We start from the raw sequence: 17,016 nt of genomic DNA on the forward strand, positions 1-17,016 counted from the left end.
AGATCAAGTCCTGTTTTAATCTTAGTCATTGATTAGAGACTTAATCTCGGTCATTGAAGACTCAATAGGAAATGTATAAAGTGGAGGCTTGGGGTTCATTTGAAAACACACTCACAGAGATTGAGGAAATTGATTTTCTGAGATGAGAAGTTCTCAGAAGGAAAATCGATTGGGGAGATCTTGTAGCTGAGGGGCAGAGAGAAGCCCGGAGAAGGACTTTCTGGAAAATGCAGAATAGCGAGGCAAAGAGAGCTTGCAGAGAGGCAGCACAGTAGCCGGGAGAGGTGACACAGAAAAGCTTCCTATCAAGGAGAATACAGAACTACCAGAACAGCTGAAAACTGTCGGGAACTGTCGGAACTGTTGGAACTGCCAAAACAGTCGGGAGAGCTGACGCAGAGACACCATATTAGCTGGGAGATATGACAAAGAGGCAACGCAATAACCGAGCAAGTTGATGCAAAAAAACTGCCTGTCACACAGAATCTAGAACTGCTGGAATAGCCGAAACTGACGGGAACTACCAGAACTACTGGAACTATCGGGAGAGATGACATAGAGGCAACAAAGTACCCGGCAGAGCTGACATAGAAAATATGCTTGTCACGCAAAATCTAGAACTGTTAGAACAACCGAAACTGCAGGAACTACCGAGAACTAGCCGAACTGTTGACCTAGGTTGTTATTGATGTCAATATGGCAATATTCTGGATACTAAAGGATGACATGAAACCAAGGGGATGCAAAGCAGATTCATGAAGAGACAGGAGCAAGGCCATCAGGATAGCCGAGCCATATATATATCATATATATATGCGGAAACAGACATATATGCAAGGAGGTCTTTGAAAGACACTGCCAAGCCAAAGGAGCAGACGGAGACGAGAGGCCAGAGGAGCAGATGGAGACGAGAGGAGCAGACAGAGCCACAAAGGAAGCAGACAAAGCTATCGAGAGCAATGTATGCCATAATAGGGTTATATGCATGCAAACAAGCCTGAGGAGCCATATCGGAGGAGCATAAACAGAGCCTATCAGAGCTACAGGAGAAGTAATATATGCCAAAGGTTCGGAATCCAGAGGAATACCGATCAGAGGAGCATTGAGGAAGAGCAGAGGACACAACAGAAGAGCAGTCAACGGAGGAGTATTACAGCAGAGCAGTTATAATATTGGAGGAGCCAAATAGAACCAATAGAAAGGAAACAGCGGAGCAATATATAAATAGAGTTATAGGGGTGGAGAAATATATACTATCAGAGGCGGAGCAGTAGATTATATCAGTGGTTAAAAACCATATAAATATGCATTTAACGCAAACAGAGGCGGAAGGCTTATACATATATGCATTTACCCATCGACGGCAAAAACATAGTTATATGGCGTTTAACACTATCGGAGGGCAAACGGAGGCCAAAACATATATATATGGCAAACACACTATTGGCGGAGAAGTTTATATATATATCGGCATATATATATATATATATATATATATGTATATCGGCGACATCGCTAATCGGCGGTTCAGCTATGTGCCACCACTGAAACCTCTGATTGCGATAATGTACGCGGACCCAATGCGACATTGTGTTATAGTTGAATGCAATATCGCATCCACCCTATCGGGACTCTCACATCGCAATACCCAAAGGGTTGTCCTCCTGCTATGCGCCGATTGCGATATATACAAATGGACCCGATGGACTCATCAAAAACAGTTTATATAATATCGCGTCTAGCAGGGGAATCGGTCATCGACAATCGCATATGTTATGAAGCCTTGCCACACCCAAGTGCCGATTGCGATAAGGTTGCGGACCCGACGTGAATATTAACTATGGTTCATTGTTATATCACGTCCATAGGAGGATCGGTCGTCGGCCATCGGCGGAGTCATGGGTCCGATATATAAAGGATCCCCGGCAGTCACGAATCGCCGATTGCGATTTAAGCGCGGACCCGATGCAGAAATAAATATGAGTGTAATATTTTCTGAAGTCCGCCCTTTAGTTTTTTCCTGTGTTCGATCGTAATTCCTATGTATTTGTATATATTTCTTGCGCGGGGTTTGGAGACAGAGATATATTAAGGAATTCTCCCACTAGCTCAGAAGACTAGATTCAAGCCGATGGCGATTGCGATCAGGATGTGGCAGGTCCGTTAAATAATGCCATCCCTGTGTATGCCTGCTATCATGAGAAAACAGAAGCGCTGTTACAGTTTTCCAGAATATGTCCTCTGCATATGACTTGGACCTGGTCATTGATTCAACGTGTCCTGTGAGCATGAATAGACAAAGGAAACCGAAAGATGGGAAGCTGAAGAAGCAAGCGAGCACAAAGGAAATGACAGCGAGCGTTGAGGAAGTCCAAGAGGCAGTGTAAGAGGAAATGAATGGACAAAGGCACGGGAATGCATAAAACAGTAAAAATAGAGGACTAGTGGCTATTGGTGTGGCGAAGAACCAGAACATGAGGTAGTAGAAGCAACAGAGATGGTTAAGTGTTGTATAAAGTTGCTGGTGAACGCTGGTGAAGGCTGCTGTAGCTGTTGAACACTGTTGAAAAGTTGGAGAAAACAATAGAACAGAAAGAGGGTCCAACAGAACAAAAAGAGGGCCGAAGGACCAACAGGACAAGAGGAATTCGAAGAGTAGAAGTTGCCAACAGAGAAGCAGTCTTGCTGAAACATTCACTGTGACATTAGAACATATGCGTGAACTAAAAGCAGGTTATTTATGTAGAGCTTAGTGCAGCTAACAGTAGACTGACTAGAGCTGTGTGAAGACATTAACAGAGAGCATGAAGGCTATTGGAGACTATGCGTGGGAAATGTGTAGAGTTGTAAAGACTCATTCATAAGAAGATTGGTTGTCATTGATACTGTAGTTTGGAGACTACAATGAAGCTGTAAATAGACAGAACTCAGCAGAGAAGAGTTCTGAGAGCAGAACATTACTATCAAATGAATCTTGACAAGATTGGGTCAGAACCCTTGAGATTGGTGGCACAAAAGAAAGAAGGATAGGAGTCCTTGGGGTTGGTGCCTCAAAAGCAAGAAGGATAGGAGTCCTTGGGGCTGGTGCCTCAAAAGAAAGAAGGATAGGAGTCCTTGGGGATGGTGCCTCAGAAGTAAGTAGGATTGGAGTCCTTGGGGTTGATGCCTCAGAAGTATGGAAGGATTGAAGTCCTTGGGAGTTTGTGCTCCTAAGTCCAAGATTGGTGTCTTGGCAAAATAGAGTTGGTGCTCTGGAGGTTGAAGCCTCACCAAAGTCCAAGTTGGAGCTTGGTAATTGATTGTAACCATCTATATATTGTATCTATTTTACTGCACAGTTTATATTAATAAAACCATTTATTCTTGCTGTTCATCTTGTGTTCTGAATATATATGTTTTAACTGGTAAAACAATATTGGGAAAAAGAAATATTGATTCACCCCCCCTCTCAGTATTTCCAACAATTAGTATTAGAGCATGTACCTTCATTCAAAGCCTAACAGCTTGAAGGTTGAACCTTAGAACACAAATGGCGAAGTCAAGGAAGAAAGTCTCCAATCCTCTTAAGGATGTGTCTCCCTCTATTACTAAAATAGAAGATAATCAATTTGAGGAGGCGCCAAGGCTCAATGGGAACTTTAATATATGGGAAGCAAGAATGAGGGATTTCCTACAGACTCAAGGCATTGAAATCTGGAAATCAGTGATTGCTGATAGCAGGATGGATGAGGAATCCAAGGAGTACAATGCAAAAGCAATGAACGCAATCTTAAATGGGCTACCTGATTCTGTAAAGAACAATCTAGGAAAATATTCATTAGCAAAGGATATATGGGACAAAGTTCATGACCTTCACTCAAAAGGAGCATTGACCCTGACCATCAATCAAGAAGGAGATCCTGAACCCATCATAGAAGCTGAAAATGAGAATGATGACATCAAGGCTGAAGCAGACCTAGAAGATGAAGAGAATGAAAAAGACTTTGTAGAAGAACTCCTCACTCAACTTATGACTGCCATGGAAGAGATTAACAGTTTGAAAAAGGAAAATGAGGCACTTAAGAAGATAGCTTCAGTTGGTAACCAAGATCAAACAAGGAAGAAAGTTGACCTCATCAAGCTTCAAGCACAAGAAAGGGATGAAGAGCTTGCCAAGCTTAAGAAGGAATTTCATCAAAGCAAAAGGAAGCATCATGAAGAAGTCATATCCATGACAAATCAATTGAATAAAGCAAAGAAGCAGGAAAATACCTTGTCAAGTCAACTTGAAAAAAGGCACAAGATCGTGAACAAACTTGAAGAAGAGATTGGTCAGTACAAGGTAGAGGTCTCCTCCCTTAAGTCTCAATTACAAGAAGCTAGGAAACAGGCACAAGGAGTTGAGAAGATAATGGAGAGCAGTCAAGCAAAGAATGAAGAAATCTTCAAAATGAAGTCAAATATCATCTCCCTTAAAATAGTAGCAGATGAAGCTACTCGTATCAAGGAAGAAACTGAGAAACAACTTGCTAAGAAGAATAATGAGTGTGAAAGATTGGAAGAAGAGATTGTCCTCCTTAGAACAAAGGTTGAAGGGATGAACACAATCTTGAAGAGCTCTCAAGCCTTGAATGACATGCTCAGCTATCACAGATGTCCATATGATAAATCGGGTCTCGGATATGTAGGAGAATCCTCAAACAAGAATGAAAATGCTTTAAACAAAAGGGATGTGAAGAAGCCAGAAAGAAAAGGTGATGCTCCCAGCTCCAGCAAAGGCAAGGAGAAAAATCAAGGCTATAATAGAACAAATCTTGCTCCAAGAAGAAATCCTGCTCCAAGAAGAAAACCAGCTCCAAGAAGAAAGGTAGATGATGTCAAAGATACGAGAGGCAATGGTTATCATCAAAGGATCTCAAGGCAGAAATGCTTCAGAAGTACATCAAGGAAACCTCCATCTCCCAGGTACCAAAGTTCATTTTTTGGTTATTGTTATTCTTGCTCAAACTTTGGTCACATGGCAAAAGACTGTAAAGCATATCATAAAGATAGATGTTATGGTCCCCAACCATATCATAGAGATAGATGTTATAGTCTCCGATAATCTCCAAGAAACAATTTTGCAGGAAGAAATCATGAATTCTTATTCATGAACAATGTAGAATGCTTCAAGTGTCATAACATTGGTCATATGCCACGTGATTGTAACTTAACATGGGCTCTTACACAAGCTAGAACCATGCAAAAGAAGAAAGTTACACAAGCATGGAGAAGGAAGGAAATACAGTTTGAAAGTCTCTTGAGCTCTCTAGCCAATCTAAGCATTTTATGAGAAGACTCTGCCAAAAGAGATGATGCATACAGTTAGGGGGAGCCTGTGATTCTTTATCATAATTGCTGAAGATATTAGTGAAAGGGTCCTTATGAAATCCTTGTTGAGCTATATTAACAATCATTCTTTGATGAAGATCATTTCTTAGGAATACTCCATTGAAGAACATGAGTATGTAATAGGGAAAATAATTATGGTGCTGATATTACAAATGCTAAATGTATTGACTCAGGGATTTGATATGAGACCAGAAAATCTGGACACTAATAGAGGCAATCTTCAAACAAACAGATACATCTGGAATGGAATTTGAAGTAAGAGCAGCTGACGGCCTATATCAAAACTGAAGCACTGCATGAAGATGCAAATCAGCAATTGTATTTAAAGGACAGTCACAGATTGGATATCTGAATCTGCAGAGATATGTACAAGAACACAAGGAAAAGATGGCTCATAGGAAGGAGAATGTTGTGTAGTCAAGCATAACTTAAGCTTATACAGAGCACTTAAGAAATATAGCAACAGTAAGGCACAACCCCTCACATTTTTGTGCAAATGCAAGGATGATTGAATACTAGATGGCAGTAACTTAAGGGGAAGCACAAAGACACAAAGGAACTCAGATATGAAGAAAGATAGCAAGAAAGAAAATCTCAGGGGAATTTTCTCTTGATTCAGACTATGAAGGCCTCTCAATGTTACATGTGGAGACAACAATATGGATTGAAGCATAAAAGCTTGGACTTGAACACTTGGTGTATGACCATTTGCAATCTCAATGAAAGCATTAAAGTAGAGCATATTTAAGCATTGTTGAAGCCATGATAAAGTAGTTCTGAGACATGAAGAGGGAATAATGTGTTAATTGATGATAAAGCATCAATCCTTCTATCTTGAGTAAAAAGAAGAAGAGCACTATGACAAGGGGAGTCATAGACCCATGAAGATCTACCATTCATGAAGAATAGAAGCAGCTTGATAGGGGGAGTCCCAGAGCACTCCTTTTCCATTGATGTCAAAGGGGGAGAGAAGAAGAATATTGCCATCAATAACAAAGGGGGAGATTGTTGACCTAGGTTGTCATTGATGTCAATATGGCAATATTCAGGATACTAAAGGATGACATGAAACCAAGGGGATGCAGAGCAAATTCATGAAGAGACAGGAGCAAGGCCATCAAGATAGCCGAGCCATATATATATATCATATATATATGTGGAAACATACATATATGCAAGGAGGTCTTTGAAATAAATTGCCAAGCCAGAGGAGCAGACGGAGACGAGAGGCCAGAGGAGCAGATGGAGATGAGAGGAGCAGACAGAGCCACAGAGGAAGCAGACAAAGCTATCAAGAGCAATGTATGCCACAATAGGGTTATATGCATGCAAACAAGCCTGAGGAGCCATATCGGAGGAGCATAAACAGAGCCTATCAGAGCTACAGGAGAAGTAATATATGCCAAAGGTTCGGAATCCAGAGGAAGACCGATTAGAGGAGCATTGAGGAAGAGCGGAGGACACAACGGAAGAGCAGTTAACGGAGGATTATTATAGTGGAGCAGTATATAATATTGGAGGAGCCACATAGAACTGATAGAAAGGAAATAGCGGAGCAATTAATAAACAGAGTTACAAGGGTGGAGCAATATATACTATCAGAGGCAAAGCAGTAGATTATATCGGCGGTTAAAAACCATATAAATATGCATTTAACACAAATGGAGGTGGAAGGCTTATACATATATGCATTTACCCATCGGCAGAAAAAACATAGTTATATGGCATTTAACACTATCGGAGGGCAAACGGAGGCCAAAACATATATATATGGCAAACACACTATTGACGGAGAAGTTTATATATATATATCGGCATATATATATATGTGTATCGGCGACATCACTAATCAGCGGTTCAGCAATGTGCCACCACTGAAACCTCCGATTGTGATAATGTACGTGGACCCGATGCGGCATTGTGTTATAGTTGAATGCAATATCGCATCCACCCTATCGGGACTCTCACATTGCAATACCCAAAGGGTTGTCCTCCTGCTATGCGCCGATTGCGATATATACAAATGGACCCGATGGACTCATCAAAAGTAATTTATATAATATCGCGTCCAGCAGGGGAATCGGTCATCGACAATCGCATATGTTATGAAGCCTTGCCACACCCAAGCACCGATTGCGATAAGGTTGCGGACCCGACGTGAATATTAACTATGGTTCATTGTTATATCGCATCCATAGGAGGACCGGTCGTCAGCCATCGGCGGAGTCATGGGTCCGATATATAAAGGATCCCCGGCAGTCACGAATTGCCGATTACGATTTAAGCGCGGACCCAATGCAGAAATAAATATGAGTGTAATATTTTCTAAAGTCCGCCCTTTAGTTTTTGCCTTTGTTCGATCGTAATTCCTGTGTATTTGTATATATTGCTTGCGTGGGGTTTGGAGACTGAGATATGTTAAGGAATGCTCCCGATAGCTCAGAAGACTAGATTCAAGCCGATGGCGATTGCGATCAGGACGTGGCAGGTCCGTTAAATAATGCCATCCCTGTGTATGCCTGCTATCATGAGAAAACAAGAGCACTGTTACAGTTTTCTGAATATGTGTCCTCTGCGTATGACTTGGACCTGGCCATTGATTCAACGTGTCCTGTGAGCATGAATAGACAAAGGAAACCGAAAGATGGGAAGCTGAAGAAGCAAGCGAGCACAGAGGAAATGACAGCAAGTGTTGAGGAAGTCTAAGAGGCAGTGTAAGAGGAAACGAATGGACAGAGGCACGGGAATGCATAAAACAGTAAAAACAGAGGACTGTGGTGGCTGTTGGTGTTGTGAAGAACCAGAACATGAGGTAGCAGAAGCAGCAGAGATGGTTAAGCGTTGTATGAAGTTGCTGGTGAACGCTGGTGAAGGCTGCTGCAGCTGTTGAACACTGTTGAAAAGTTGGAGAAAACAACAGAACAGAAAGAGGGTCTAGCAGAACAAAAAGAGGGTCGAAGGACCAACAAGACAGGAGGAATTCGAAGAGTAGAAGTTGCCAGCAGAGAAGCAGTCTTGCTGAAACATTCACCATGACATTAGAACATATGCTTGAACTGAAAGCAGGTTCTTTATGCAGAGCTTAGTGCAGCTAACAGTAGACTGACTAGAGCTGTGTGAAGACATTATCAGAGAGCATGAAGGCTATTGGAGACTATGCGTGGGCAGTGTGTAGAGCTGTAAAGACTCATTCATAAGAAGACTGGTTGTCATTGATACTGTAGTTTGGAGACTACAGTGAAGCTGTAAATAGACAAAACTCAGCAGAGAAGAGTTCTGAGAGCAGAACATTACTAACAATTGAATCTTGACAAGATTGGGTTAGAACCCTTGAGATTGGTGGCTCAAAAGCGAGAAGGATATGAGTCCTTGGGGCTAGTGCCTCAAAAGCAAGAAGGATAAGAGTCCTTGGGGCTGATGCCTCAGACGTAAGTAGGATTGGAGTCCTTGGGGTTGATGCCTTAGAAGTATGGAAGGATTGAAGTCCTTGGGAGTTTGTGCTCCTAAGTCCAAGATTGGTGTCTTGGCAAAATAGAGTTGGTGCTCTGGAGGTTGGAGCCTCACCAAAGTCCGAGTTGGAGCTTGGCAACTGATTGTAACCATCTATATATTGTATATATTTTACTACACAATTTATATTAATAAAATCATTTATTATTGTTGTTCATCTTGTGTTCTGAATATATATGTTTTAACTGGTAAAACAATAATGGGAAAAAGAAATAATGATTCACCTCCCCTCTCAGTATTTCCATCATGAACTGCCAGAATTTTTGAAACAGGTAGGAGAGCTGATGCAGAGGGCAGAGAAGGTGATGAAGGGTTGACGCAGAGCCAACGCAAAAATAACCGGGGTTAGCCAGTATTGTGCCAGATCAGCTGAAATTTTGTCCGGTGAAGTGAGGTAAAACTCACTCATATTTTCCGCCAGTATTTTCTCTATAAAGGATTGCTAGATGAGCATCCTAGATTTGTATTCAGATATTTCTCCTTCATAATAATAAACCCTCAAAACTGCTGCACCGATTTTCCCGCAATGGATTTTTTCAGGTACTTTTGTGTCAAAAAATAAGTGTGTCCTATGTATCTTGTTCTTTGCTCTAGTTTCTATTTCATGAGATCAAATATTTAATTAGTGTAGGCCACAGAAGTAATTTGCTTCAATATTAAGAAGAATAACTTGGTTAATGTATATTAAAAATCAAGTAGGTGAAGTAGATTCAAATTTGTTGCAGTAGGGGTTCCTTTAAGTGTAGGAATTTTCACATGGTATCAAAGCATTGATTTTGAAACAGGAAGAGAAGATCTAGTGCTCAGTAGTGAGGCCGAGAGCTACACTTGGTAGAAATTTGAATCCCCTTGAAGGGATTGCGTAGTCCTTTCCGGGAAGAAGATCCGAGGAAATCTCTCTCTGAGTGAGACGACAGAGAGTTATGATTTCCAGTTTGAGAGTTTGCAGAGGAAAAGGGAGTGACACAAAGCCTCAGAGCAGTGCTTGAAGGGCGCAGTTATTGTCAGGGTAGAAATCCGTCGGAAAAGAGCGAAGACACATAGAAGGGGAATTTTCTCCTCAGAGAACTTTTTGCCAAAATTTTTGAATCTTCACTTGCTGAACAACAGCAGAGAGGGGAAGATCTACAAGCTCCATCAGGGAGTGCGTAGGCTAGTCTAGTGTTGTGCAGAGGAGAGAGGAGGTCATTCGACATTTGGTAGAGATGGCCCACGGATCTCTAGGAGGGAGATGGAGCGATATTGAGATATAGTCGAGAGGACTACATGTGGGCAGGATCCTTGAGGAGTCCACCTCTTGGATCAATTCTTGTTACTGGAGCCCAAGATTCAGTAGTAGTGAGATGGAATTAGTGTCAGATGATCAGTAGAGTGTTTGGAGGACAAATGCAGTAGCTAGGACTAGAGACTGATCAAGACAGAGCAAGGTTGGCCGCAGTGTAGTTAGCACAGTGCAGGAGTCAGCAGCAGCGCAGAAGATTCAGAGGGTCAGAATCAGTAGCAGTCAGATTCCAACATTCATTGTATTATGCTGAACACAGTTAAGTTCAACTAATTTTGGATTTTTTCAGTTGCTTCTCTCAGTGACTGAGTTGCAATACAAATGCAGTGTTAGCAGTGGCAGTGCTAGTAGCATAGCATATGCAGCGTTGGAGAGGGAGCTGTAGTACGGATGTAGCTAGTGGCAGTGGTAGTGTCATGGGAAGCAATAGAGTAGAAACAACAACACAGTGTTGGTGGTAGAAACATGCAGAAAGGAGGTGCTTCAAAAACACACTAGCATGCAGACAGACAATGTTGATAGAGCACTTTCCTCGCTAAGAGGGAATGTTAGTTTTTGGTAGCATTAGAAGTGCTCTAACCTTGAAAATTGGTGGAGAGGCTAAGGCACATGAGTTCTAAAGAACCCAGAAACCATTTGGTGAAATTCCACCTAGATTGTATTTTATTAAAATAACTAATATTTGTAACAAAGTTCCTAAGTCTAAACTTAGGGAAATTAAAATATTAATGGGTATTCATCAAAATATGGGTGAGAATGATCTAGAAGGCGGATCAAGTCATGACATGATTAGAGACTTAATCTCAACCGTTGGAGACTCAACAAGAAAGGTATAAAATGAGGCTTGGGGTTCATTTGAAAACACACACACAGAGATTGAGGAAATCGATTTTCTGATGTGAGAATTTCTCAGGAGGAAAATCAATTAAGGAGATCTTGTAGTTGAGGGGCAGAGAGAATATGGGATAAGGACTTTCTGGAAAATACAGAAAAGAGAGGCAGAGAGAGCTTGTAGAGAGGCAACGCAGTAGCCGGGAGAGGTGACAAAGAAAAGTTGCATGTCACGTAGAATCAAGAACTGTCGGAACAACTGAAAATTGTTGGGAACTACTAGAACTACCGGGAGCTGCCAGAACTGCAAGGAGAGCTAACGCAGAGGCAGCACAGTAGCTGGGAGAGCTAACGCAGAAAAGTTACCTGTCACACAAAATCTATAACTATCGGAATAACTGAAACTGTCGGGAACTGCTGGGAACTGTCGGAAAATCCGGGAGAGCTGACGCAAAGGAAACACAGTAGCTGGGAGAGCCGACACAGAAAAGCTGCTTGTCACATAGAATCTAGAACAGTCAGAAAAGCCGAAACTGTCAGGAATTTCCGAAATAGTTGGGAGAGCTGACACAAAGGGCAGAAAAGGTGACGCGGGGTTGACGCAGAGCCAACGTAGAAATAGTCGGGGTTAACCAGTCTTGTGCTAGATCAGCCGAAATTCTGCTGGGTGCAGTGAGGTAAAACTCACTTAGATTTTCCACTAGTATTTTCTCTGTAAAGGATTGCCAGATGAGCATCCTAGATTTGTATTCAAATATTTCTCCTACATAATAATAAACCCTCAGAAATGCTGCACCGGTTTTCCCACATTGGGTTTTTCCAGGGACTATTGTGTCCAAAAATAAGTGTGTCCTATGTATCTTGTTCTTTGTTCTAGTTTCTGTTTCATGAGATCAAATATTTAATTAGTGTAGGCTGCAAAAGTAATTTGCTTCAGTATTCAGAAGAATAACTTGGTTAATGTATATTAAAAATCAAGTAGGTGAAGTAGATTCAGATTTGCTGCAGTAGGAGTTCCTTTGAGTGTAGGAATTTTCACACCAACTAACCTTAGAAGACCCACTTCAAGCTTTTTCCTCTTCATCTACAAAGGTATCCCTACTGAGTTCTATTAGGAGCTCAACAATTCCATAATCTAGTTGGACAACAAGGAAGGTGATAGAGGAAAGAAACAAGAAGGTCAAAGAAGAGATGTAACAAAAAATGGCATCACATCCAGTCCCCTATTAGACCATACCCCTGACTGCTATGGACATGGAGAGGAATCAAATGAAAATTTCACTACATTAGCCCTCGACAAAGTATCTCCCATTAGGCTCACATTTTAGGATTGTGGATTTATCTCTGGACCTGACAAGTGTCCCTTTGTTGAACAAAATCAACTTTCATAGGCAAGTGGGAGAGATGTTGTATAGTGAATTAAGCCGGAATGCTATGACCATTAGCAAAGCTAAAAATCTGTCAGAGAAGGTTGCAACAAAGCTAAAGCAGGAGGAAGCTAACTTTAGAGTTTTGCACTTACAAAATGGGAGCTTCAAAGAGATAATTGTAAAGCTAAGAGTAAACCTAGAAGACAAAGCTATTGTAGAAACTATTATCCATAGTTCACAGGCTAAGATCCAAGAACTGAGATATAAGTTCAGTATGCTCGCTAGTGAACATGTGTAGTCCAAAGAACTTGCATAGGTGGAGGAAGAAAAAGAGATTCTATCCAAGGAGATAATAGATCAGAATAACGAAGTGGTGGCCCTCAAGCAACAAGTAGCAGAGCTCCAACTAAAAATTGACTCTCATATTTGTGCAGTGCTTATGCCAGAGAATCCTCAAAATCCCATGGAGTAGCTCACTAAAACCCTCACTGAGCTGCAACTCTTAGAAGGAGAAATTAAGGAAGTACAGATGGATTTAGACAATGCTAAGCAGGCAAAAGGAGAAACAATTGGAGACTGCCAAGACAAATGCAGAGCTAATAAGTAAAAATCTATAGGCATCAAACCAAGAAATCATTGAACTGAAAGATAGGCTGAAAGGTAACAATCCCCCCTCCATGCTAAACAACTGATATGGGATGAGATAATAACAAAGATGAAGAATAACTAGGAGTATCTAACTATGATGGAGGAGCAAAAGGTTGCAGTCAAGGACTGTGATTTCTTTATCCTATCTACCAAGGAGGAGGATGAAAAGAATGTTGAGACAACTAAAAGATTCATTCAGTATGTCAATGAAAAACCACTTAGTGATTTGAGGGCCATAGACGTGGTAGATCAGGTGACTGCAATCATGGAGGTCTCCAAGATAATCTAGAAGGAAGCAGCCAGAGCCAAGGTTGAGGAATGTCTAGAAAGGGTGTCGAAGGCTATTGTTGCGTTTGACTCAAAATTCAAGCAGAGGGTTAGATTTGGACTGCCCAGTTGTTGGGACCTCGTAGGAGGATTGACCCCATGGCAGAAATACAATCAGATGCTTGTAGAGGTTAAGAGCAGAGTCGATTCCTCTCATGAGAAGACCTCCTCCTTAAAGAAAAGGACAATTGTGAACTATCTAATGATATTTTTTCAGCTGCTATGGCTAGTGAGGACCTTATTTCGCACCATGCCGAATTATGCAGGGGTCATTGATCTCAAGTGTTGAAGAAAGTGTAACTAGGTTTAGTCTTCATAATGACACATGCCAATGTAAATGATGTAATTTGTATTTAGAAAAATATTTTGAAAATTTGATTCATGGGTTTCATGCTCAAAATTTGTTTTAGTAGCTCTCATTGTGAGCTCTAGGCTAGGTGATAGGTTTGTGTCATTAATGTAAATACTTACACTTGAAAATGTATAATGTGTGACTCCAAGATCAAGGTCAGAATCATGTGGAAAGACTCGTCCAAGTTCAAGAACAAATGGCTAGTGAAAGTCTCCTCCAAGCAAAGATAAAAGAGGCAATATATTTTCATCTTATATATATATATATATATGTTGTCTCTATCACATAAACAAGTCGGACTAAAGGCATGATATGTTGGCCTAATGAGTAGCCCTTAATACTATAAATAAGGGTCTCTCCTATTCTATTTGGACACACACACAAGATCATTTTAGATCTCCAATCAATGCAAAGAAGACTCTCTTTGGGTGCGAGGTAAAGGAGAAGATCAAGTTGCCGCAGGACATCAAAAGAGAAGTTTGTTATGTCCTCCATAACCGCAGGAAGCTCATCCACACGTGCGAGGCTAGGGAATATTTCTATCTGCCCTACTTGTCAAGAAAATCATTCGGTCTTAGGTCCATTTGAATGACAGAATTGTTTGAAGAGCAGTGACAAGTGGAGCGAAGGTTTGGGAGGGCTAGGACATCCCTAAACCTTGCACATGTGCGAAGGTGCAGGCCATCTCTAGGGTTGCATTACAGTCCTTAGCATTCGTCATGAAAGGAGGTTGATTCAAGTTCAAAAGAACTTAGTTGTGCATCGAAAGAAACATATGAATCATGCGAAGGGATAGGGGAGGCTACAAGCACTTGTAGCTCACACGTACGAATAAGAAGTGACATCTTTAGAACTTCAGTTAGGGCAGCAAAATAGTTCAAGTCAAGGAATCAAATTATTTTGTCTAAGTAAAGTCTTGAAAATAACAACTTGAAAAGTGAACCATTTCATAAAAGTAAGGATTGGAGGAAGGAGGAAGGGAGAAGGAAGTTGATCCACAAGTTGCAGATCTGATCCAAGGTGCAACATTTCAGAGAGCATCAGTAATAGAAGATTCTAGCCTTGATCTTGGAGTCAACTTGGTCAAAGGGTCTTTGTATTGGTCTTGGAAAAATTTTCAAGTGAAGATTCTATAAGAAGAATTACTTTTTCCTCTCAGGATTGGAGAGGTTTTTCCCTGGCTCTTGCCTATATCTTGTGTTATTGTTATTTTTTTTCATTGTACATGGTAGCTGATTGAAGAAGTTAACAATCATTCACATATGAAAAATCTTGTTTGAACGAGTCTAAAGGATAAAATTACTTCACAAGCACTTATCTAAGAATGAGAAATCATTAACATATCAAGCCCTTAGATTTCTCAACATGGTATCAAAGGATTGGTAGCACATCAAGAAAGGGATGATAAAGAACATTAAAGAAGAGGCAAGGAAGTTGAAGTTGAAGGCAAAGCTAGATTCAGATCCACATTCTGAAACTCCAAGATCTATCAAAGAGAAGACAAGGTCTATCATTCGGGCAGATCTATAAGAGGAAGTTATCAAGAATCCTCACTTCAATTGAAGAGCAGATCCCCAAGGATAAAATATCAGGTTCCCTAGCATTCAAGGATAGTCAAGCTTCCTCAAGCTCATACAAGGCAGCCATCAAAAGTCAAGCTTCAAGGATCATCACATCAAGTAAGTATCTTATTTATTTGAGCAAAACTAATCTTGAAAAAGATGTCTTCTTGCAAGGAAAGCAATAAGTTAGTTGGAGTTGCCAACTTCCTTTCTTGGAAGAAGAGAACTGACCTCAATTTGAAAGAACAAGAAGTTATTGATTATGTACAAAAGAAAATTGTTGCTCCTACTGATAGTCAAGAATTGGCTAAGCATAACAATAACGAGGTGAGAGCTCAAAAGATTCTCATATAATATATCAAGGACTCTCTGATTCCTTATGTAGCCAAGCTTGAAACAACCAAGGAAATATATGACAAATTGATAGATTTATTCTCCGTCGGCATTGCAGGGGAAGGGATCTTGTTAAGGAATGAGTTGTACAAGATGAAGATCAACAAAGAAGAAGATATAGCTCCTTACTTCATAAGGGTTTTTGAAATAAGAGATCAGTTACAGGAATGAGGATAAATCATATCTAATCAAGAGATGACTATTATAGTGTTGAATGCACTACCTGAGGAGTGGGGAAACTTTACAGCCAACATATGGGTTAAAAAGGAGGCATCCTCACTCAATGATCTGTGGACAATATGCAAAGTAGAAGAAGCTAGATTAAAGGCCAAAGAAGATATTGCAGTTGGATCCAAGGAGCAAGCATTTGCTGCCAGGTTCAAGAGAAAAGGAAAGTTCGGAAAGTTTGGGAGATTTGGTCATCAACAACATCCCAAGAAATACATGTCAAAGATTCAATGCTTTGAATGTCACGAATATGGACACTACCGAAGAGATTGTTCCAAGCGAAAGAAGAATGGCAAGAGGAAACATGAAGCAACTCATGTCGCTTAGGAAATTCAAGACAATGAAAAGAAGCTTAAGGAGGAGGAGTCACAAGATCTTTACTGTGATTAAAAGACCACCTCCCGTTTTCTTTCATAGGTCTTAGTTAGCATATTACATAGCATTTAGTGACATGTTGTGATTCATGAACATTCTTATGTGTTGTCTAAGTAACTCTTTTAAATAATGAACTGACTATGTATTACGTACCATCCATGGATGAACAATTGATGAATGAGGATATGTTGAATCCTCTGGAAATACTGTTAATGGTTATGATTAATGTATATTGTATTTCTTTATGTAAGGATTCTAGGAAGAAATGAAATTTCTATGTGTAGGAGATTCTAAGACGATAACACTTTGGTTCTCCGAATCATGAAAGAATTTTTACAGACAAATATCCTTTGTAAAGAATCTAGGTTAGAACGATGTTACCAAGAGAACCTGTAAGGATCAAGTCAACTCCGTTGCAGGTCATAGATCCCTCAAGAAGTTCGTTGCAAGAATCATAGCATAATTCAAGACAAAGGAGGTATGTACACTTTCTTTTAATATTATAATATCATTTCATATGGTTGCAGGTAGCATGGATCAATCATGATCAAGAGAAAAAGGATCTCATCCTCTAAAAGGTTTAAAGATGAAATCAACATAATATGTCCTCAAATGGACTATGAGGTAGTTGACTACAATTAAGGAACTATGATTGGAAACTCCTGGGAATGAAAGGTGTGAGGATGGTAGAGATCATGAAATATGCAACCATGATGGAAGCAATCAATATCCAGAGAATCAAGAAGATTTGACTCAGAAATATCCGAG

This window comes from Pinus tabuliformis, chromosome 6 (assembly GCF_031772625.1).
Source record: "Pinus tabuliformis cultivar Carrire ecotype Pingquan chromosome 6, CPIR1, whole genome shotgun sequence".
In the NCBI taxonomy this organism is placed as follows: Eukaryota; Viridiplantae; Streptophyta; class Pinopsida; order Pinales; family Pinaceae; genus Pinus; species Pinus tabuliformis.